We start from the raw sequence: 23569 nt of genomic DNA, 5'->3' as shown, positions 1-23569 counted from the left end.
TTTATAATAGTGTAAATGTTTATTTGATGAATTTTTTGTTAGTTAATTGTATATATTGAAGAGGATTCGTTTTTTAAAGAGACGCGAGGAAAAATTAGAATAGAATATTGATGGTTCTTGAAGAAAATTCGGAGAGAAGATCATCGTAGCAGCAATAATGCGTGCGCGTGCGTGCTGATCACGCATTCGATGCGTCACGGTTTTCTGATTCCATGTACCACGCCCATCCGCGACCACATTTGTTATGCTCTACCACCAAAAGAAACATAATCAATTTAAAATCTACAATTTTTATCGCTGGAAAATGCGAAATGAAGATAAATTTGCGCATCCCTTTCTTTTCTCGTGAAAATATATTTGCCTTTGTAAAGTCGATGAATCAAAAGAAAATTAAAGAAGAGATGGGAGATATAAAAAGATTCTTTTTTTCTCTCTTTTATCAAAAGCGAATTCTATGGACAAAGTGGGTAATACAAAATTGCCTTGATTTGTTCATTTCGTGACGTAAGCTCGTTAAGACACAGTGTACACAGTTTCCACTCGTCGTCAATAATTATGTGAAATTATCGTTAACCCACGAAACTCTTTTTTTGTGAAAAAAAAAACACGTCAAATTAAATGGATTACAAATTTTGATAAAAACTAAAGCAGTAAAAATAAAAATAAATGTGCATTGTTTAACTAGCGTTAACATAATTAACAAGAACAATTAGTATTTCACACGCAATATTTGCGAAAGATGTATAGATTTAAATATAGATGTGGCTTGTCTATTGTGACTTTTAAATAAGAAAAAAATAAAATAGCAAAAAGGGTATTGTAACACACGACGCGAGTGTCTGCAACGACAATTTTCCTTTGCTTCATTTATGTGGTATATTTTCCGCGAATTCACTTGACGGTAACGTATGCTTTCAGCAGTCATGCTTGAATTTATTAACTTCGCAACGCGCGACCGCCTCTACTGGACCAAGTAGCGCTATATAAATGTCTCCAAGATTGATGCAACTTCATTGCGACACGACAACAGAAGACAAAAAAAAAACGTTTTACGGATGCACTTTTGGTACATCGAAGCAGCTAACAACGATATTTTCGGGCATTATATTTACCCCATAACTAGTATGCTATTATAATACTAGCTATAATAATAATAATAGCAAAAATCTGTAAATATATATTTCTAGTAAAATTGCATTTGAAAATAAAGCATTTTATTTAGATAAATAAAATTAGCTAAAAGTGGCAATTAAAGATTTTTAATTGCACTGATATACGAATGCGAACCGTCTTATAGGAGTCCCACCTTTCAGTAAACGAAAATATTGTGGGAATATTTGGTGAATGTATCGATTGTCCTGGCAGATATTGCATTGTGTATATCGTGGGCTGGTACTTTACGAGTTCCATTCATAAAAGATTCGATAAGCGTGGATACACACAGTATAGAAACAGTTTCGCCCGCGAATGCATAATTCTTTCGCGAAAAAACCATCGTGAAACAATCGATCTCCATTTCTTTCAAAAACTCACCGTCATTCCACTCGAATTTTCCCAAATCGAGGAATACTTCTCGAGAATAAAAATAATACACGTAAACACTTACGATCGACTACTGGAAAACTCAAGATTTTCTCGAATCACGCGTGAGACGAGTTTAGCCTCATCAGCTAGTGTTTGTTTTTTCGCAGAAAGAGCGTCATAAAAGAGTCGATGGCCATTTCTTGTGCGAGCACCCACGCATGGGCGTTCGCGGAGCCATTTCATCGTGAGCCGCTCCGCGCGTTGGTTCGATGAGGGGGACTCCATGGTTTCTCGATTGTAAAAGAAAGAAAACGGGGGAAAAAACCTTTCGAACCCACGCGACGCTATCGAGATCCTAATCGAACGAGAGTTCGCTGTAAAAGCCCACGTGGTATCACCGTAGGCACACCTTTGATCGCGATAGTCCCGTGCACCACGCTCCTTCAACTTACCTCGGAGTACGTCGAGAAATTCAAGCTTGCTATTTCACATGCAAAAATAAACATATAGAAATCATAATCGCCAGTGCTTTTTTGCTCTTACGCGCAATTTCCACATTTTTCATTATGACCTTGAAGAAGGAATAAAAAACTATGGTTCAGGATTTTAATAGAAGAGCTATTACGGAACGGTTGCATTGTTTATATGATTGGGAATAATGAGAGGGGGTTGGCACGAGAGAGTTCATTGAATTTAGAGGCTGGTGTGATTTGAAGAGTTGGGAGGAGAAGAGCAGGCAAGGTCCTATGGACTAAAAAGGGTGTTCGACCCCTGTGGTGCTGAGTGACGGGTCCCCACGACGGGTCCTCTGATCCAGCACTCATCCAACTCGATATCAACGAGCAGCGCCAGTTATGGTGTCAAGGAGTAAGTAATGACAAAACGATGACTGGCTGTTGGCTAAACACCTGCATTCAATGCAGCGACTTATCTCGCGGTTCCCGCTGTTCAAGCGACTCTTCCTTATAGTTATTCCGAGCCAGAACATTATACATGTATGCTTGATACAGTCAATGTTCACTCGCGGACCCACGGGCAGACTCTTTGGGTGGTCCTCAGACTCGAGCCTGACGCGCGAACCTTTCTAAACGATCCAATCTGACCTCATCGCAATTGTAAACGATTCCACACCGATATATCCGATCTGATCCGAAGCAATCGATCCATAGATCCAACAACCCACGCGGTCCAGGCCGACGAGGACTGACAAGCCTCCATCTCCCATTCACACTCGCATGAACTTTTCACAGCTGACATATTCTTCGGATCCAAACCTACGGACTTTCTTTTTTATATACTTATTGTTAGATTTGTTTATATTTAGAATTAGCAAATAATAGAGTTTGTGAGGAGTTTCTATATCAATAATGAATTATTGCTAGAAAGTTGTTAAATTGCCTGGCAGAAATTTCTCGTTCGATAAGAAGGAAATTTGTGACAATGTTTTAGAGGAGTAAATATATGAAGAGGAGAAAATTAATAGTACTTCGGTATCATGTATATATATGATAGAATTAGCCTTGAAAAATCTTGAAATTTTCTTTATAATTTTTATTATTTTATTGCTCGATAATAAATCTAAGAAATTTTGTTGTCTCAATTCAGTATTTAAGAGTTTACGAAATTGCTCAGGAGAGTAACTCGTACAACAAGATGGAAACTTTGGGGTGTCTGAAGGGGAGAGATAAAGAGAGGTGGAGGAGGAGGAGGAGGGGGGAGGGGTGGTGATAGTCGAGTATCGATCGTCAATCCAGAGTTTCGAGGTAGGGAAGGCTTCGACTTAGGAACACCGTTAATTGCTTCCGCCTTGCCAAAAGCATGTCGCCATTAAAGCAAGGCAAGGGACTTACGATGACGAAAGTGGCACCCTCCGAGAACCGTCGCGTCTCGTCGCCAGTTCACAATGGAACTCAAGTGCTTCGAGTACTCTCCCAAATCATCGTCCTTCGTAAACGCAAATTTTCTCATTAAAAGCTTAACAATCATCCAAGGATTCTCACCTGATTGCTCTTCTTATACCAAGAATATCGATCACCTTGCCAAACTATATAACTTGGAATAAACCTTATTCGATGCGAGCTTTCCTATACACTATTATAAATCGCTCATTAGAATTTGCATCACTATATATACTAGCTTGATTCATCTCGAAAATTTCTCGAGCAAGCCATCGACTGAAGGATGAATAAAGAACCACTGAATCGAAGACGAGAAATTCTCGCGAGTGAAATAATTTCACGTTGACTCGCATTTTCCCATGGGACTCAATGTAGACGTGGCTGGACCTTATTAAGGGAGGTCGTTGAATATTTATCGACTCCTGGCTGCATGGTCGGTAGCTCGTTTCGTGGTTTAAATATCGCGCCTCTCGCACACGGCGCGCGCCAGTTATTCCTCGCTATAGCGCTGCATTTTTACCCAAACGCCACTCTCGACCCTAGAGGCTCTCCCATTATTTATAAGAGCGTGCGTGCGATTCACGCTTCCGACGTAAAACTACCCCAAAAAGTAAAAAAACTAAACTCTGATCCAATATTCTTTATAAAGATGTCGCTGAAAATTTCTTAATCTCCTATGAAATTTAGCTGAAGAAAACGTATCAAATGTTTTATTATTTTTACTCTAATAGACTGTGTATATATAAAAACATTTGCACAGTGCTTAAAGACAAGTTTCAAAGATTTTGAACATTATTTTAAAGAAAATTAACAAAAACTTGATTAATCAAAGGCGCGAATTATTTGTTGGTTTCTCAGCAAAAATGTTGACGTTACTCTAGGGGAAAATTGTATAAGTATCGTGAGGTGTTTAGAGCCTTTGCTTCGAGTTGGATGAGAGGAGCATTGGGAATTCGCACATATATACGATAACGTGGGGGAGAGAGAGAGAGAGAGGGAGCGAGAAGAGAGTTTCTTCTCCCGCGGGAAGGCGTGGTCGAGAGACGCGCGACGTCCATTTGTCTCGGGCGCCTCCCGCACCAGGAACGCCCTCGCATCCCACGGGCATCGATCACGTCTTCCTCGCTGCGGGCGCGCTTTACTCTTTCCTCCCTCTCCTCTCCTCTCCTCTGCTCTCACCCTCTTCCATCCTCTTCGCTCCAATCCGTTAACACACGCACGCTCGAGCACGTGCCCTTCCAAATATACCAAACCACTACTACTATATGTATATCTATGAAATAAAATGATTTCCTTATTCTTTTGTTTTTTTAAATAATTCCAAAATTTTCTCTGGATTTTATCTGTAATTTTATTGTATTTACAGAGGATTTTTCAGAGGCTGGAATTTATACGATACACTCTTATTCTAGCGTAATTAATGTATAGTCATTGACAGATAATTAATATACAAAGAGATTTTCATCAGTTCCTTTGAATTCCGTGAGTGTAATTCCGATGTTATTCTAAAATTGGCTTCCCCCCGTAAAACGGAGACTGTTATATTATTTACATGGTAATTTGGTCTCTTTGTATCTTGAATGAGATACAACTCCGATCCTGGTTAGTATAATTATGATGTTTAAAGTCTCGTCTTTTCACTTTGTTGCAGCCGGTAAGTGTACTCAAATACCTGCTTTACTCAAGATGACGCTGATCGAATATTGATACTTGTTCGGCCAAGCATCGACTCAACGACTTAATGACAATCAACACCGCTACCTTTTCTTCCTCAACAACGTGCACGAACATTTTCGAGTCCTCCTCGGCGTTTCTCGGATAATGGTACGATTCACTTTTCTATTTATAAACGTAGCGAACATTTTTTCTGTACTTTGATTATTTGCCAATAATCACCAAACACTCGAAAAATTTATCTTATGTGTCTGCAAATTAATATTCGAAGAAAAATAATAATTTACCGATTTTACATAGTTTTATTTGCATGCGGACTTGAATCCAGTAATTAATTAATAAAAAGGAAATTAAATCCTTAAATGGATTAGTTTTTTGCACGAACAGTCGACTGAGAAGAGGTGAAAAAGTGGTGGAAGAAGGAAATAAAGCATAAAGATTCGAGTGGTTCAACTTGGCGAGACTGCATAATATTAAAACAAGTGTAGGTATGCATATAGTACATTTATCAGACATATGTATATTCAAGGATCATTCCGTGAATATTCATGTGCGCTCGAAACGGGCATAAGAATGATACAGCACGCTTGAAAGAATACAGACCGACGTAGACTATATTTGAATAAAGGCTCACGAATTTTCTTTATCGCTCAAATCTCTGCGCTTCCTGTTGACTATTGGCCCTTTGCGAGTTCAGCTTTAAAATACTTTCGTATACAATCGTAAAATCACTAATGCGACTCTTACGCAAAAACTTCCAGACACTATTACGTTGCTCCCATTTTTGCACTTTAGATTATCACTGAATTCCAACACAAAGATAAATCTCTCGCAAAGTCTATAAGTATTTGAAAAACTCAAACTTGTCTGATATTCGAGTACAAATGATGTTCTTTGTGATGCACTATATATATATATATATAAATATCCATAAATAATAATAAGACAAAAAACATGACGTTCACAGACTGTTTGGTTGTTGGCAAAAGATGGAAGAATTGGTATTTTTTGCGGGTAGACAGGCGTGAAGTGCATCGACAAAGTTAATAAGAGGAGGAAGAAGGATAGTTTGGAGAGTTTGCTTTGAATATGCACGATCTCGGATTGATATGAATGCATCGCTGAATGCTAAACGGTCGCGACGATATCTGATCGCATTTTCCGTTCGGTCGCTAAAGGTGTTCGGTTGGCTCGAATAGTAGTGAAGCGAGTAGAGTTCGAGCCAAGTCGGCTTCCACGCGGAAATCACCGTGCGAATCTCTAATTATCATCTCTCGAGCCTCGCTCATTAACGACCCGTTATTTACCTCGGCTTCACCTCGTAATCTCCACGCCTACAAGCCGATCTTGCCTTCGCGATCGTTTTCGCCCATCCCTAATTTCATATACTATCCCTCATCTCGAGCGTCTGCTGATGCGACTCCTTCGAGACGATACGCGAACTACGAAAATTCCAATTTCTTTTGCGCTTCATTTAACTTGCGTTTATATCTGTACTCCTCTTCATGCAGGGACCACCTATACTTTCGCTGGAAATCCCTAAATCGTTTGTATTAAATTTTAAAAAATTTCTATTTTCAAATATCATCATGAACATTTATTAATTCTAAGACGATACGCGAATTAAGTATAAAAGTTCCCATTAATTTCCCAATTTGGTCTAATTTATTACAGCTTTTATATACTCTGAAATATCTTTGCACTTTATTTATCGTAGATTTACACTCCTTTTCCTCTAAAGACTCTCAACTTTCCCCAGAAACCTCGAAATCGTTTAATATATAATACAAATATTATACGTGTATTAAAATTAGTCAAAATTGTCTTATTTATAGCACATTTCAGTGCTGCTTCTCGTAAAAGAGGAGAGAGTTTTTGTTAAGGATGCTAAGGAAGCGTATATGAAGCTGTATACTATAATATACGAAAATCGTAAAACATAAGAGGCCACTTATCGACTAGGGAGATTTTGCATAAAGCCGGAGAGAAGATTTTGCGAGAGGTATTGGCTAAAGTAGTCGATTGTTCTCCGAAAAATACGTTGATCCGATCCGAAAAGGTCCGATGAAGACGGCCATTATGAATATATTGGTCTGTAAAGAAGGGCTGGCCGATTTTATCTGAGGAATTTCGAGGCTCGTTCCGTGCTGCGTGGGAGGATAATGCGTCCCTTTCTCGCGCCTTTAACTTTTTGCATCCTGCACACACTCGCGTCTTTCTTCCTTCGACTCGTCTCTTGGCGCTGTTACACTGATAATAAAAGTTGTAATGGTTGAAAAAATTCAATTATTTTTCGACACTCTCGCTTTACGATATAATTTCTGCTCTAAATCCTGCATTATACGTTATAAGGAATAAAATATAAGATCGATCGAAGGTTCGATGAAAGTACGAGGCGCGTGTAAGAAAGTATGTAAAGAGTATTCGGTGGCAGCTGTGGCCAAGATAGGATCTAAAAGGCGAGTTCTCGCAGGATGAAACAGCTGCCTCCCGCGATTATAGAACTTTTTATCGGTTGGCCATCGACGATAACGACTCTACCCCTTTAGACCCACTCGCTAACAGCAATTCACCCCATAAGCAACTAGGTGATCTCTCTTTCCTCCTTTTTCTCCTCTTCTTTCCCCTCTCGTTCCTCTCCTCCCTCTTCTTCTTACCTTCGAATATTATCGAGCGTTATCCATTAACCTTGCCACCTTGCCATCGAACAGTCTTAATTTATTTTTAATGGGAATAATCTCTCCTTATTACTTATAATGGGAATACGGAACTTTAATGGTGAAACTAAAATAAGAAGGGCATGGTAGCGTAAGAAGCGCTCCTCCATTATTGCGCATTCGTACAATAATTAAACTATATATACAGTACACAGAGGCATACCAATATCGCACAATAAAAGCGACTCGGATCTCGATAAAAGCAACTCGAGTCTTGCAAATTAAACGCTGCTTTAATTACCAATATTTCATGCGAAAGGAAAATCCACTCGGGTTTATATTGGCCGAGCTGTAATTACATTCCTCGAAAGTTTTTTTTTTCACTCAATCATATTCGGTTTCGTGAAATAAATTATGGATAGATTATATTTATACTTTGTGCAGAAGCACATTATCTGCACTATATATATATAAACAGGTATATATAGTGCGTTGTGAAAACTTTACGTACAGACAAACAGGCTCGTCCTTCCTCTTACACCCATCGCCTCTAATTATCGAGAAAATTACCTGATATCATCAGCCTTTACGCTATACGGACCTTTTACAAGATCCTGCGCAACGATTGACTACGTTTCTCGCAAGTTTCATCGTTTCTACTTAATCATCCGACAATTCTACAACGTTAAACGTATATACACAAAGCTGATATACATCTGTGTTTTCTTCAACAACTTTATTAGAGCTTCGATATATATATATATATATATATATATATATACGTTTTATCGATTCCCTCTTCAATCAATGACGCGTGAATGAATAATTGCTGGCACGAGCGATTATCGCAATCGTTAGGATTTTATTGGATTGTGGAAAGGATGGTATATGGATTGCTCTCTGTGTATGCGTGTATATATATTTAACGTACATAAATTGTAGAGCGATAGGATCAGAAGAGGAAGAGAGGAGAAGCCAGGAATGAATTTCTAATGTTAAAAATCATTTCTACACCTGAAGTTTGCGAGGGTATAATTTGGTGGGTCGTTCGAACGTCTTGACGTTGGCGGCGGCGCTACGAGGGAGATATACGACTGAACACCCTCGTCACTTGAAAAATCTTAGAGACTTGGGCGTCCCCGTTTGGCCCAGAGGAACGGGCTTTTCGCATATCTCCCGGGCCCTACAGGCCCTTGGCAGATCGAGTTACTCGTGCTTGTGCCGCCACTGCCAAAACCGACGCCACCGACGCCAAAACCCGGCTCTCTCAGCCCTCCTAGGGGGTGTTATTAAAGTAGCTTTTAATTGTTCTCTCGATCCCCACGTGGGAACCTCCGAACAAACTCGACTCTCGCGTCAAAATAATCATGAATCTTGCCTTGATACGCTTCGTCCTAGCCACCTACGAAACAAGTCGTGTAATTATATAATTGCAGCCAAATAATCATTTATGAATCTAGTCTTTCCGTAGACTTCGTCCTAGCCTCGTGCGAAATACGTGATGAAATTAATGGAGAAACGAAGGTTGGATCGAGTATGCGTATAACTCTTGAACGAAATTGTTATAACGAGGTGCTTTATCAGTTGGATTGAAGAAATTGGCATGGAAACTGTTGAATGTCCGGAGTTATACTGTTAGGAAATTTAGCGGATTTGTAAAATGGAGCGGAAGGTAGATGATGGAGAAGGGTAGGTAAAGGAAGGTAGGTTGGATAATAGCGTATAGAAAATAGGAGAAACGCGAGGTGTATACAGCAGTATATATATATAGATATGGCTTCTTCTCGTATTTTCATGGGATATGCACTGAATATTATCTGCGATTACAGGTTGCTGGAGTACGATGAGTGATTCCGGTGCATCGTTATATCTATGGAACAGTCATTAATTACCAATATTATTCTTCCGATCTGTTTCATTATTCGTGATTGATTCCCGGCACGTTCGTGGCTCTTTTTATTTTCTCTCTTATTTACACTAGTTTCCTGTGCGTGTCATCCGCTTTTCCCCTCATTTTCTTCGCTTTTCCCCACAGATCCACAGCCTCCCTTTCTCTCTTTGCATTTCCCGCCGCCTATGGACACCGATTAACGCACGACCGGAGATGGACCGGTCGAGATAACGCCGCAAGACCGTAACTATACAGTAATTCTTCGTGATTAGGAGAGTCGTAATTACCAGTCGACGTATACGTGTGTAACGTTACCTGTAGTCCATTCCATTTGACGTTTGCTAACCCGCGGCTCTTTTCCTATTTATGCTTTATTCACTTTCTTATGCATATCTACTTCTTATAGATATTTTTAAAATTGAGCAAATTTGTTATACGTGCTGGAGATTGAAATTACTTTTGTATTTACAAAGTATTTGGTTAACTTCGATCAGACTGCATTCATAAAAGAATGATTTTAAAAGGAAAATTTTTGTAACATTTTCTTAGATTAGAAATTGTTAAAAAGTTGAGAATACCTTACTACGAAAATCCATATTTAGTCTCAGGATGTCGTGCAGGTGCCTGACCAATAGAAAAGGATCATCAAAAGGTTCTACCAATAGTAAGTTTAGACTTAAAGAATTTTATTCTCTTAAAATTATTTGTTCTATATGAATTTATTAATTTTACATGAGTGAACTGGAATAATTATACATACTATATATATAGATATAGAAATTGACGAGGCTCGACTAGCTACAGAGCCTTTCATTTTTTTCGCACTTAACCATTTCTGTACGAAGTGTGGTATTAGTAGCTTGTTAACGCATCGGCTAAATTCGCTGAGAATATCGAAGGCTGCGGTTAACCCCACCAGATTAACCCTGAAGTCACCTCTTGATCCTAAAAAGTCAAATAGCTTTACATATACGCTGCAGAAAAGAAATTTTCACTCGATGACTGAAAGATTAATACCCATCATCTTGATTTAACTCGATGTAACAGAATATTATGGACGTTCTTATTGATAGTTTTACAATTATTGATCGATAAATACTTCCATTAGAAAATAATCTCTATTCTTTAATATCAGTAAACAAAAATAATATTTTGAACTACATCCCCACTCTATACTACCAACAAATTAACGTTCTTTACGTTTTAGCCAATAAGATCTCTCTATTTCTAACTTTGCTAGAAAAGCCACATATGTATAGGTCCGGAAATGTTTACTACGCAACTTGTAGGTTGCAGAAGAGCAAAGAATGTACGGTACACGGAGCCTATAGGATACAGTGAGCGACGAAGCAGCAGCTGAGGCAGAGGCAGGTAGAACCGTGCGGATGGACCGTGAATGCCTCGCATAGATGTCGCCGCTGATGACAGGCCAAAGCCAATAATTATTACAGTGCGCGAATCGCGATTACAGGGCAGTACCAGCCGCGGTCGTCGAGCGCGACCCCTACTCGCATCTTCTTTTTCTACCTTTCCCTCTGCCTCCCTTTCCCTCTCCTTATTCCTCACCCCTTTATCCACACTCTATATCCACCTCCCATAGTACATCCAGGCGCCGCTTTCTGGCTGCAATCATTAAGTCCATTCGATTAGAGCCAGCATTCATTGCTCGAGAGAATCAACCATCCCAAGCTTTCTTAAATCAACACGAATTAGAATTTATTACAGTTGTAGTGTAGATTTTCAGTATATTAGGAATATTTGCTTAAAATTATTAAAAATTTTCAGTTAAACTTGTTTTTTAATTTTAACTTCATAAAATTTCATTATGTGGTAATATATCGTTTTAATAATTTATCCAAAGATAATTTTGTTCGTTAGGTTAGAACATTTCTGAGTGTTAAAATTTTTACATTTCGAGGAAAGAAACGTCTAAAATTTATGATTATTATCGCCGACGCGTACGAACGCATGCAAGGACAACTCGAGACTCGATGAACATTGTATATTATACTCGTATATACATGAATGATGCATGGAAATGGATGAACGTGTATAGGGATTGTCCGGGCCAATTGAAAGGCGCGTACGTGAATGGTTTTTGCATTGACTACGATAAGAACAGAGTAGAGCACACTGTCATTTGCGTCGGAGTATCGATGTTTATGTATCGACTTGGCCCTCGATCCTCGATCCTCCTTCAGGGTCAACACACGCCACTTCTTCGACTCTTCGCCGGGAATTTACCTTAGAAAAGCACACAGCATGCAGGCCGCTTCGGGCTACGATGTTCAGCTTGATAAATGACGCTTATTATTGCTTCCCATTATCTTATAGACTTCGTTTTACTTGATTCATAACCTATATTGTCTCTAGTGGGCAGGTTCTACGAGAGTCTCGAACCAGCTGCACCGACATTACCGTTTCATCAAAATTTATTTCCATTTTTAGTACTTTTACCAACGCTGTACATTTTTTATTCCCAAATGCTCTTAGGTTGCTGCGATCAACAATAAAGTGAAAATAATCCACGTTTATCGAAAAACTCATCCTGAGCAATGATGAAGTATTTGCAGATCGCAGGATCAAAGTCGAGTACTCTCGTACAATGTAGAACACTCCCATGAGCTAACTCGGCTGTACGCTTCGAGTTATCGTGTAATTTCGTCTCTTACGCGTCGATAACGGGAAAAGTAGCCGGCGGTTCTTGTAATTATAGCAATAAGGAGGCGCGCGCGCGCGCGAATTCATCGCGATAGGACCAATTAAACATCAATATTTATTGCACGCTGTATTACAGGCTCGCGTCATAAACGTTGCAGCAAATCTGTATCCAGCATTAATAACGAGTGCTACTGGTGTATCTCGCTCGCGATAAGCAACCACTCGCCACTTTTCCCCATTGTAATTACGATCTTACCCACCGAGCATAAAATTCCATGGACCACGTGACCGCACTGCCCGGAAATCCGTCATCCTTCCTTTATCTAGGTGTAAGTGCGTGAATGAGTATCTTCTTGACGAGCGGAGATTTCGTAGACAAGAAACATCTTACAAATTAGTTGGACCAGATCCCTGCACGATACTGTATCCTTTCTCTATTGTCCCATCATCGTTCCTATTGCGATATGACTGACAGCGTCTTCAGATAAACCAGAAAGAATTCATAATCTCTTTGTGAGAGGGAAAGAGATAGGGAGAGCAAAAAAAAAAAAACACGCAAGATTCCTGATGAATAATAAAGTTTAATGCTTGGGGGATCGAAATCTGATTTTTCATGCTTCAGCATGTAGGAAGGTGCGATGCGTGATGTTTCTGGATGAAGAGATGCGAGTGCAGTTTTAGGTTTGCAGTTCTGGTATAAAATGGGGAGGAAAGAATAGTGTATCGCGATCGCGACAGTGGAAGTATAAAATAGCGGGAGAGGAAGCGAGTATTTGTGTGTCGTAAAGCGAGCTGGAGTCGTAGATTCGAGGAAAGTAGCAGCGTTTCCCGGTTTTCCTTTTTTTTATCGCTTCCTATGCGTGATGTATTGCTGGCTTCCTCGGCGACGATCGAAAACCCATTTCGATGGAGTAGTCCGAGCAGTCGACTGTTAATCTCAATAATGCTCGCGTCGGCCGGAAGTACCAAGCCGTAAATCGGTGTCCTGCGCGCTTCAGAGGTGCTCGACTCTTCCGGTTTAGTGGGACCCTCCGTGAACTCGTTTCTCACCAAATTTGCTTTTTTAGTATATTCCCAGGAAAATTCTCAGGAAAATTCTCAGTGGGCAGCAGTCGTAAACTGCAGTGGGAGAATCTTGTACCGATATAGTCTCGAGGTATTTTATTTTGATTGATTTTTGTTTATTCGTTGTGTGGTTTAGTGCATTGGTCATGTTGGATGGATGGTGAAACTCCTAGGAGTCCCTTTGGGCTGAATCGTGTATAATGAAACACGTGGGCATCTTACATTAGCTCTTGTATGCAATATCCGTGACTTCTCAATAGGTTTGTAACCAGATCCGTGTAACATACATAATTCATACAATTAGCAGGCGTGTCAGTCGAGTGGCTTGCATCGCTTTAAATCAGTCCAGTATCGACTGCACGTCACACTCGGGATAATCGATATATTTTTGGAGCTGAGTTAAAAATTGAAGGAAATCAAATTTAATGGCAGAGATTAATAAAGTTGATTAAACTGATTAATTTAAGTGATTAAATTTTTGTGTTTTATCGCATACAAAGAAGTTTGATTTTTTCTGCTGTTATTACAGGTGTTTAAAAATTAAATTAAGTGTTGATGAGTAGGTAAAATGCAGTTTTAAGGATTAAGGTTATTATGGGTACGATATATGATATAAATACGGAAGTTACTCAGAGTACTAACGAAGTAGGGTTATCCTAATTGTTATTAACGATATGGTTAGGATAAATTAACCGTTGGTGTATGGAATGCATTTATTTATACCCTGGGGAACGAGTTTCCAGATACGTGCAACATTGGACTAATAAGTGGTATGCATAGCTATATGAGAGGGGAGGCTGCGTGCATCTGTGAGTCAAGTTATAATGACCCAACATAAGTGCTCTGCACATTCCATATTACAAATTTACTTAACCATGCGGAACGTTTAAATATTACTTAAATTACAATCTCTATCTGAAAAATGAAACCTTTATTATCTAGTAAAAGTCCAAATATAATATGTGTTTAATTTAATTTTGTACTACTCAAATCAACAAGCTCCGACAAAAAACTCTATTTGTAAGGATGATTTTCGTTAGAGATTTTTATGGATACTGTAAAGTATAAGTATTTCATTGAATTGTGCATTAAACAAGAAAATATTGCAATTATCGAAAATTGAATCAGTGTAATACTTTTACAATGATTATTCTGCTTTTCTCGAGATATATTTCTACATTAAAATAGTTCATATATAGAAGTTAGTTTTACGAGCTGCCTCGATGCAGTAACGAGTGTGGATATGGCGATAATTACTGACGCGAAAGCCGTCACTTCTCAATGGCCGAGAAAGAAAATTCATTGACGCAACCTATTCGTCCGTGGTACTTTAGATAACTATCAGCTCCGTTTTATCGCTCTTCATATTTATTTCAGAACAAACCATTATCAAACATCATTTTTCTCCACTCACCTTCCGATTATCATCAAATTACGTTAAATCGATTTTCACAATACCCGGATAGTGGCGTTCTTATCTATATATATGCCACTCAACAGAGAAACGTTCCTCTTTACAGTATTATTTTACAACTGTAATTTGCAAAGTTCAATTTGTAGCTGGAAAATATCAATGTCTTCAATAAAAAAAATCTTTCGATTGAATCTTTACCAAGTGTTAAAAATAAAATAATCAAATAGGAAGTTGGGACTACAGATTCAAATTCTCATTTATACAGGGTATTCAAAAACACCTCTCTTCTCTTGCACTTGTTAATTCAGAAATTATATCTTTTAAACCAAAAAGAGAAAGCATGTTCTTTTCTCTTTCCAAAATTATTATATGGTAGTATTCGTAATACATTGAGAAATCGCATAAAGGTGAAACCAATTTTTATTAATGGAATCTCTTATTTTTAAAATGAATATTCTTATAACTTGTGTCAAAAAATTTTCAAAATACTAAATGATTGTATCATTTCATCCAGTCCATTATTAAATAATTGGTTTTGAAAATATAAGTGAGCAGCTATGCGTAATGGTCGCCCATACTACTTCAGCCATTTCCACAGCTACATGCAAGTTTGAAAAAAAAAATATCTAGTGAAATTCTGGATGAAGTGATACATTCGCATAGTTTCTTGAAAAACTTTGAAATTAACTATTAAAATATAGAGACTTTTCATCGTATAACCTTACAAGATCAAAGGAATATCAGTATAAAATAATTTAGAAACAATAAAAAACACTTGATTTTCTTTTTCTCAGGAATACATATCTTTCAAAGTATAATATATATAATTTCAGTTGCATAACGAATTTCATCATGCAAAATAGTAATAATGCGGTGTACCTCAATGAGGGAATTATATTCAAATTACTAGAAGGAAATATAATATATATTTCCTCTCTTGCAAAACCTGTCGATATCGAGCGAGTCAATCGACCAGGGAAAATGTAAAAACGATTGGAATCACAAAAGTGGATGGTTTATCAACGAAACGCGTGTGGCGGAAAATGATACAAAATAACGCCACCAATCATGTGCACTTTACCCTCCTCACCATTCCTTATCGTTCTCCACTATATACAGTGAATTTATCATGCGTACCTCTTTCCAATAAGAATATCCGATCACCTACACGTAACCAATAAGATAAAACAAGAGATTAAAAATTTTTCAATTATCGTAAAGCTATATAGTACGAAATTAACAAATTAACCAGAATATAAAACTCGATCCAATTAAAAGCTAGGACGATAAATTAATATTTTTAATGATAATAATCGCTTGTTAGAAGTATATACGAATAGTAAATTAGAAAATATTTTTTAAAATATCGCTAAAGTTGGTAATAGGTACCGCGAACCTGTATCGGGTTGCCATAACTCGTCTGTCGATTATCGAGTCGATAAATAAAATGCTTCGCACATAAACGTTATAATTTATTACTCGTACTGGTTCTTGGAAAAGCATCGATGAGGTTTTCGATCGATTAAATGTCAATCAATATATCGAGTCGGTGATAAAATAGTAAGCAACGATAATAGTTGTTTGGAAGCTTTTGCATAATAATTTAGAAATGATTTTTCTGCCGATAGAGCAATACTGCGATAATTATGTAAATTATGCAGTTTTGTCAGCAGGTGGTTTTGCGGAAAATAGTGTGAAATGCAAAGAAACAATGAGTTGTAGGTGTAACGAGTGACGGGAGTGATATAGGGATCGGGCAATTGTAAATTGCAGGGAACAAGGGGAGATTTACGGATTGCGTTTATGCAAACAATAATGCGTGGTGAGTATATAAGCGAATGGCCAGGATTTTACTGGTTGGACGCTAAAGGATACCGGTCTACAAGGATCGGAGCCGTTAAAGCTCAAATGCCGGTACCATGGATAGCTCGTTCCCTCTTCAATGATTCACCGGATAATGGAGACGAATGTGGTAATAACTTCGAGTCTCAGCGCGACGTATTCCGTTACATAGAACGCCACGTATAAATCGTTCGTTTCGCGATACCATTTGCCACTCCACCACCCATTTTCTTCCAAAATTTATTGCACTCCCAATTGCACATTTTCAAAACTCGATTGATTTTCGGAGCGAATTAACGAGTTGTCGGTAATTTTTTTGCGATGAAAATTACTGCAGTGATGCGTGTATTGATCGATCGTTGCGATCACAAGTCGCAAGTTGGATTTCTTCTGTCGCAAATACCGAGTTGCAATGCTGTTTGTGTCGAACAATAGACTTTCGTTCATTGAGCCGCAGTGTCAAAAGTGAAAATCTTCACGCTCGTCCCATATTATACCGGTAAGCTAAAGTTTCCGTTTAAGTACAAGCGAGCATAATTATCGCGTAGCACTGTAATAACGAGTTGTCAAGCACCCGCTACATTCGGTCGCCTTGTAAATACTATAATAATGTAACTAATGGTGCGTTATGAATTATAACCACATATAATGAATAAAGCAAACCTCGTAATTCCTTTAATTTCTATTATTTTTTCAAATGTACGTTTTAGATCTTTTATTTTGCTTTCTATAGTCCATCGATGACTTGGTTTGATTTAAGGAAAGAGAGAATAAAAATAAATTGTTTAATTTACCAGTATATAAAACTTCTCTATATATGCAAATAGTAAATAAATAAAGACTTTGAAAAAATATTATGCAAAAATTTAATATCTTTTCCAAGGAGATAAATGTATTTTTTTTATCTGTCCTTTGTGCTACTTTGCAAATTACAATTCTTTATAACAAAAAACTGATAAAGGAAGAAGCTCCATGAGTAAAAGGATAAAATTTACACGAAACGATGACGAAATGTCGAAAGAAGCAAAGCAGAGGATGAAGAAGAGTATAGGACACGAGTTTCCACGGTAGTTGAACCGTACGTGTTGGCTCGCGTTCCTTTCGAATCGAGTATACGGCAGAATCGCGGTTAGGCTGCGGTTAAATCGCGGTTATCAAGTTAACCTTTTACCTCGAAGTTACCAGAGGACTCGGAGCAGCTTGGGGGGCGAGGTGTGAAACCACTGGAAAGCAAAGAGGCCAGAAATTGCGTGTGATTATCTCTGGTAATATAACCGCGTGCTAACGTGCCTGGTCACTCTTACTCATGGCTCGCCTCGATAACGATTCAAATTGCTCGAAAAGCTCCTTATTCCTCTCTTCCTTATTGCCGATTTTCCATGCGTACGTGTACCATAATGCTATCTTTCACCAGAGTAACACGTACGCGGTAGTTATAACAGCACCATCTTAAACTGCATGCACATTACTCTCTGCCCTTGCCTTAGCCTCCTCGTGCACGGTATAAGTTTAATAATTCTCGAAAAATTCATCCTTTATATTATCACTAATGTAGACCAGGCTGATAATAACACGTTAGAGAGATAACTGTACCATCAATTGAAAGCAGGACCAATTAAATCCAGTATATAACGAGAGATTCAACCACAGAAGAGTTCTCTACTAGAATATTATTTATTATTATTATTCCTTGGATTCTCTAGTTTCAAGAATGCCATCAATTGAAAGCAGGACCAATTAAATCCGGTATACAACGCGAAAAATCAACCAGGAAACTTTTTTAACGAAACATTTTTTAATATTATTATTCCTTGAATTTTTTCTCATCGAGATTTACATTGAACAGCTTCGATCATTTTGATAAGAAAGGGAAGATTTGCACTTGATACAGTTGGGAACCCGAGCGAGAAGCGAGTATAATCGATTGCGTGAGAGAGGGTCAGTGGTGGATGTGCGTGAGTGTCGATAAGTGAAGAGAGCATCGAGCGACAAGGGAGATAGGATCGGAACGTGGGCCCAGCGGGTGCGAACTCGAGATGGAAAATATACGTAGCGTTTATTTGTCGCTTTAAAGCTGCTTCGACGCCCACGCTTAGCATCCACCACGTGACAATGCATCGTGTAACATTAGCAGCCTATTTCTTGCGCTCCCTTCACTCTTGTATCACCTTTGCCACCCATGGACCAACCACTTTTCTCTCTCTCTCAACCTGCCGCGACGCCATTATTATGTACCCATACGATATCGTTTCTCTCGCTCGAACCGATCTGACACAGCGTGCGATCCCAGCGGGTTGCTTGCTCTTTTCTAGCCTTTTCTACCTTCAAACCAAATAACACTCTTCTAAACTGTTCGATCGCTCGAACAATTATTCCACTTGATATGCTATATATATAGTTGTCAAAAATCCTGTGCAATGCAATTTATAAATTTATGGATCTTGCTAATATTTTTTTAGGATTATTGAAATTTATAAGGTTATAGGAGTGTAACACGTAATGCAGAAGTTACTATTGAAACCAGTGTACAGACAACGATTAAAAAACCTCGTGAAATATTATTTTTTTAACTTTTTGTTACCATCTTGAGATTTGTTTCTTTGGTAAAATCTTGTGCAAAATAAAAATGTACAATTTATCGATCGATTAAACACGGTGCGATATAGGAGGGTTGTCTCGATTACTCGATTCCTCATACTCACTTGCACGTTTAATTCTGTATTGGTTTACGTTATATGTGTATACACGTGTGTGCTGGCTACATCTTGGATATTAGTCAGGATCGAGTCCCGGCTTGAAAGGGGGATTCATTAGGTTTTATATGCTTGCACGTAGATGCCATATCGAGATAAAGACGCTGGAGTGGCTCTCATCGATCGGTCCCGCGTCACGATAATTAGAAAATTAATCTGCCCACCTTTCCCGAAAAATCACGAAATTTATGGATTTAAAACTCGATCCATAAGGCAATTTACCATTCTCCCATGGTTCTCCAAACGCTTCAATATTATAAACAAGGCAATTCGAACGATAGAGTTTTTAATATCCTGAGAAAATATACTCTTGGAAAATTTAATCGGACGAATGTGCGCGTTAGGTCGGAAATATTTAATTTTCTTTCCATTCGGAGTGATTTATCGTTAAATTCTTAAGCATGGAGCAAGATCCGCTGAATGTAAGTGTACGTATATGCGTGACGCTATAACTGCATCGCTCCATCATGCTGTTTTTCTTAACCAATCTCGTCTTCTCTCTGCTCGGTTGGCATTAAATCAACCACCCACCAGCTTGCTTAGCTATCTTCTCGACTTATCGGTGCTCCGTGTAAGATATAGCCAGCCGGCTTGAGCGCTACACGACGCTTCAGCCGTACGGCTTTTAATTCGCCGTGTACACCAAAGTCAAAATGCTTTACGGCGCAAATTACTTCGTTAAATTGTCGATATTAAATCGATTCCCCGTATCTCATATGCTCTATTCTGCAAAAATTCTTCATTCAATTATATCGAGAGGGTATATTTTTTTTCATTCCACTACAAATGGGATTATTAATTATTGTGTTTGTGTATATACGTATATATATAGAAAGCAAGCTTGTATATTCAAACGATTTTCTTGATAAATTTGGTGGTTTATGGTTGTATCATTGGGACGAAAAAAAAGGGAGGGGGGGTGGGGTGTTGCAGAGAAGGGTGAACTGTGATATTTTAATAGTGAAAAGGGAGCAGGGCGTGATGCTCGGTCATCCATCTAAGGACTCGTGGTTGGTTGGTGCGTGCGCACGCTCGACTTTGCATAAACGGAAATCACGATGCATCGGAGCAGAGCGCTAGGAAGTCACTGTCGTTCTGTACAGGAAGGAAGACTGTTTGTTACCATTATCTTCCTTCCCGTGTCAGACCGACCACCTTCCTAGCACCAACCCACCCCTTCGATTCTCCACATACGAAATTCTCCTCCAAACATTTCACCCTAAACTACAACCATAAATCCTCCGCGTATCTTTCCAAATAGAAACAACTTCTACAAATTATAATAATAAGATACTGACTTGAATCTGTTACTCGAAACGTCCAAATCTGCACAGAGAAAACAGTGGTTTTAGTAATTTATAAAAAATTATCATTTTTCGTATAAAATGCAAACACACAACAATTCTTACATTTTTTATATTTATCTATTTTTTTAAACTATGATATATTCATAGTAAAGAAGCAATAAAATTGGCTTTGAGATAAGAGGAAATAAAAATGGAAAGAAAAGAAATTACATCGAGGGAAGATTTCTCGTTCATTGAAGAAGTTGCTTTTTCTAATAGTGTGGAGGGAGTTCTATTATAGCATCTCTCTATCAAAAAGCCTCTTCCCTCTTTCTCCACATCCGAGTACCCGGTTCCCACATTTACGAAACCACCCCCGCGACGTGATCGGGACCCAGAGGACCAACTCGTTCCGGCTGGGCTCACACGAGGGGCTAGCTGCTGCTGCTGGGGCTGTAGCTAAAGAGCAAAACTTTGATGCTGAAGAAGAGAGCCCAGTCGACGTCGTTTTTTCTGTCTGGCGGGCCCATCGCTGACCAGGTCCAGGCTCCGGCACGATTTAGTGGCCCTAATTGCAGGGTTCGGCTATTTAATTACCGGGTTTGGGTCTTGCCGTACCTCGCTCCCTTTACCCCCTTCCCTGACCCCCTGAAACCAAGAGCATCGAAAATACGACGAGTACATTCATGCGCGAACACACGTAAATGCGCGCACCGCTCTTGTCCCCCCCCCCCCCCCCACCTCTCTCTTTCCTCGAAATTCGTTTATCAACCTCTCTCCTCCCTCTTTCTCTCTGGTTTTCACCCGAGCCTCGTAATCCACCCACAATCACCCAAGACCATCGACAATATTCTGGCATACCATCCACAATCGCAACGACTTCACGTTTGATCTCACATTCTTTTCTTAAATCATGCAAAATGTAATAGATGATTTACGAAAAATCATACATCAATTTTTCTGTCATTATTTTATTCATAAACCTGCATATTCAGTGACTATACTTTTTATTTGGAATTTAACCACTGAATACTATCCTCTTTCTGACAATAATTATTTATTCGCATAACATTGTTTATCTTCCAGAATACAGAAGAAACGTTATATTCTGCGGTATTGTAGCTCATGCGGCACGTTTTAATCTGCACAGCAAGCTCGTTAACACGCGCGATATTACTTTTTATTAAACTCGCATCTCATGCCCGTTCCGAAACCACCATTTTACTTTACACCCACACTATATATTTTACAGTCCCAGCTCTCCAACGACCATGCTGCTATATCCTCTCCTGCTGCGATGCAAGATTGTAGTGGTAAGCATATATCACCTTTCACACCTTACGACTCCCCCTCTTCCTACTGAAAATTGCACTCCTATATGTGTACACACGAGCAGAAATATCAAACAAACCCGCCATGTTGTTTCTAACCGAACCATTTCAACGAGTTTCTCTTTATTATCTCTTTCGACTAACGAGTTTCTTTGTTTAAAAGATTTCTTCGTACTCTACTTTATTAAGAAATGTTGAAAACAAAAATTCAACATTTATTTAGATATATTTTACATAAAAAATTTGATGGAGATTGCAGAGGTATGGGATGAATCAAGATTGCGTATTGGATTAGAAAACTATTAAAGAAAAAAACTTTAAAAGGATTTGAGAAAGGGATGTACCCACGCCATTAGATTTCGAGCTAGTCGTATTATACGACTGCTCCGTAATATCTCTGTTGACCCCGTTCCCCCCTGAACCATGATTTCCGATGTGCAAAAATCAAAGAGGCGTACGTAGATCCTCCTCCAGCGAACTGGAACCGATAAATCCCTGTCAATGAAGAGAATCGAGGAAACAGCACACTCAACTATTCCCGCCCGTGGAATCTTTTAATCGTCGCTAATAACAGGCTGCGCCGTTAAGAAACGCAGCCGCGTGCTCAGCTACCACATGATTGATAAGTCCATAAATTTATACTTCTCTCTCTTTCTCTCTCGCTCACTTCTCTCGAACACCCTCTCTTCGCTGAAGATTAGCATTCGTTTCTATCTCGTTACTGTCAGTGACACTATTTCTCAAACAATTAAGAGCCTTTCCCTTTTGCTCTTTTTCCCAATAGATATACTTATAGTGTGCTTTATCATGCACGGACGACAGATTAAGTTGTTTCAATAACAATTCTTCAATCACTGCAAAAAGAGATTTTTGGAGAAATTTAGCAATTTGAACAATAATTAAGTAGTGCAGGTAAATATATGAAAGGACAAGGAGCTAGAAGATGGTGTATCGGTGAAGGTGGATGGACTAGTGTGCGTGCTGCGAGCTTTTTGGCCGCGGGTGATACAGTGACGAGATGATGACCCACCCCAGAGCCAGAATCATTGTGATTACGTTGCCCGCGTAACCCGTAATGCGCTCAAAACCACTTGCTTATTTGCCACTGTTGACTCGTCTCGTTCCATCTTCCCAGTTCCCCTTTGCTAAAATTTCTACCATTCTCCAAATCAACGCCCCGATACAACCGAGTCTCCACATCAAATTCATGTTATTAAACCGAGTGATGCTCGAGCAACTTCTATCTGGAATAATCACATGAAACTATTCATTGTCAATGCGAATTCCTTTTTATTCTCCAAAAGCTCTTCGTCGATTTTACGAGCATTCGGATTACATTTCACTCTCGTTCCTGGGAAAATAAATGTTTCCCTTTCCTGAAGGAGAAGAACGAGGGTTGAACGCGTTGCGCGGAGAAACGACACATTTGCATTTTCATGTCGACCTTTGAGATTGCCAAATTTATGTGCCTCTTCAGGTGGTAAATTCTATCGTATTTTGATACTTTATATCTTGTGTAAATTCGAGTAGAAATCAAACTTGACTCTCCTTTCAAAATACATGGAAGAAAACG

The 23569-nt window shown here is 38.8% G+C and overlaps 1 protein-coding gene across 1 annotated transcript in view; it reads left to right on the top strand.

Moving 5' to 3' along the window:
- Sp1 (transcription factor Sp8) overlaps nucleotides 1–23569 on the top strand; it is a 92449-nt gene that overhangs the window by 31099 nt on the left and 37781 nt on the right. Inside the window, exon 2 of the transcript XR_010822966.1 lies at nucleotides 5074–5246. The gene's annotated coding sequence lies outside the window, so the exon portion shown is untranslated. The remainder of the gene's footprint in view (nucleotides 1–5073; nucleotides 5247–23569) is intronic.

The sequence above is a fragment of the Prorops nasuta genome, unplaced genomic scaffold (genome assembly GCF_024137725.1).
Source record: "Prorops nasuta isolate Cenicafe-Biocafe unplaced genomic scaffold, Cenicafe_Pnas_1.2 PNAS00008, whole genome shotgun sequence".
Classification (NCBI taxonomy): domain Eukaryota; kingdom Metazoa; phylum Arthropoda; class Insecta; order Hymenoptera; family Bethylidae; genus Prorops; species Prorops nasuta.
Note: the sequence above shows the minus strand (reverse complement) of the source record. Positions and strands in the feature narration are given on the sequence as shown.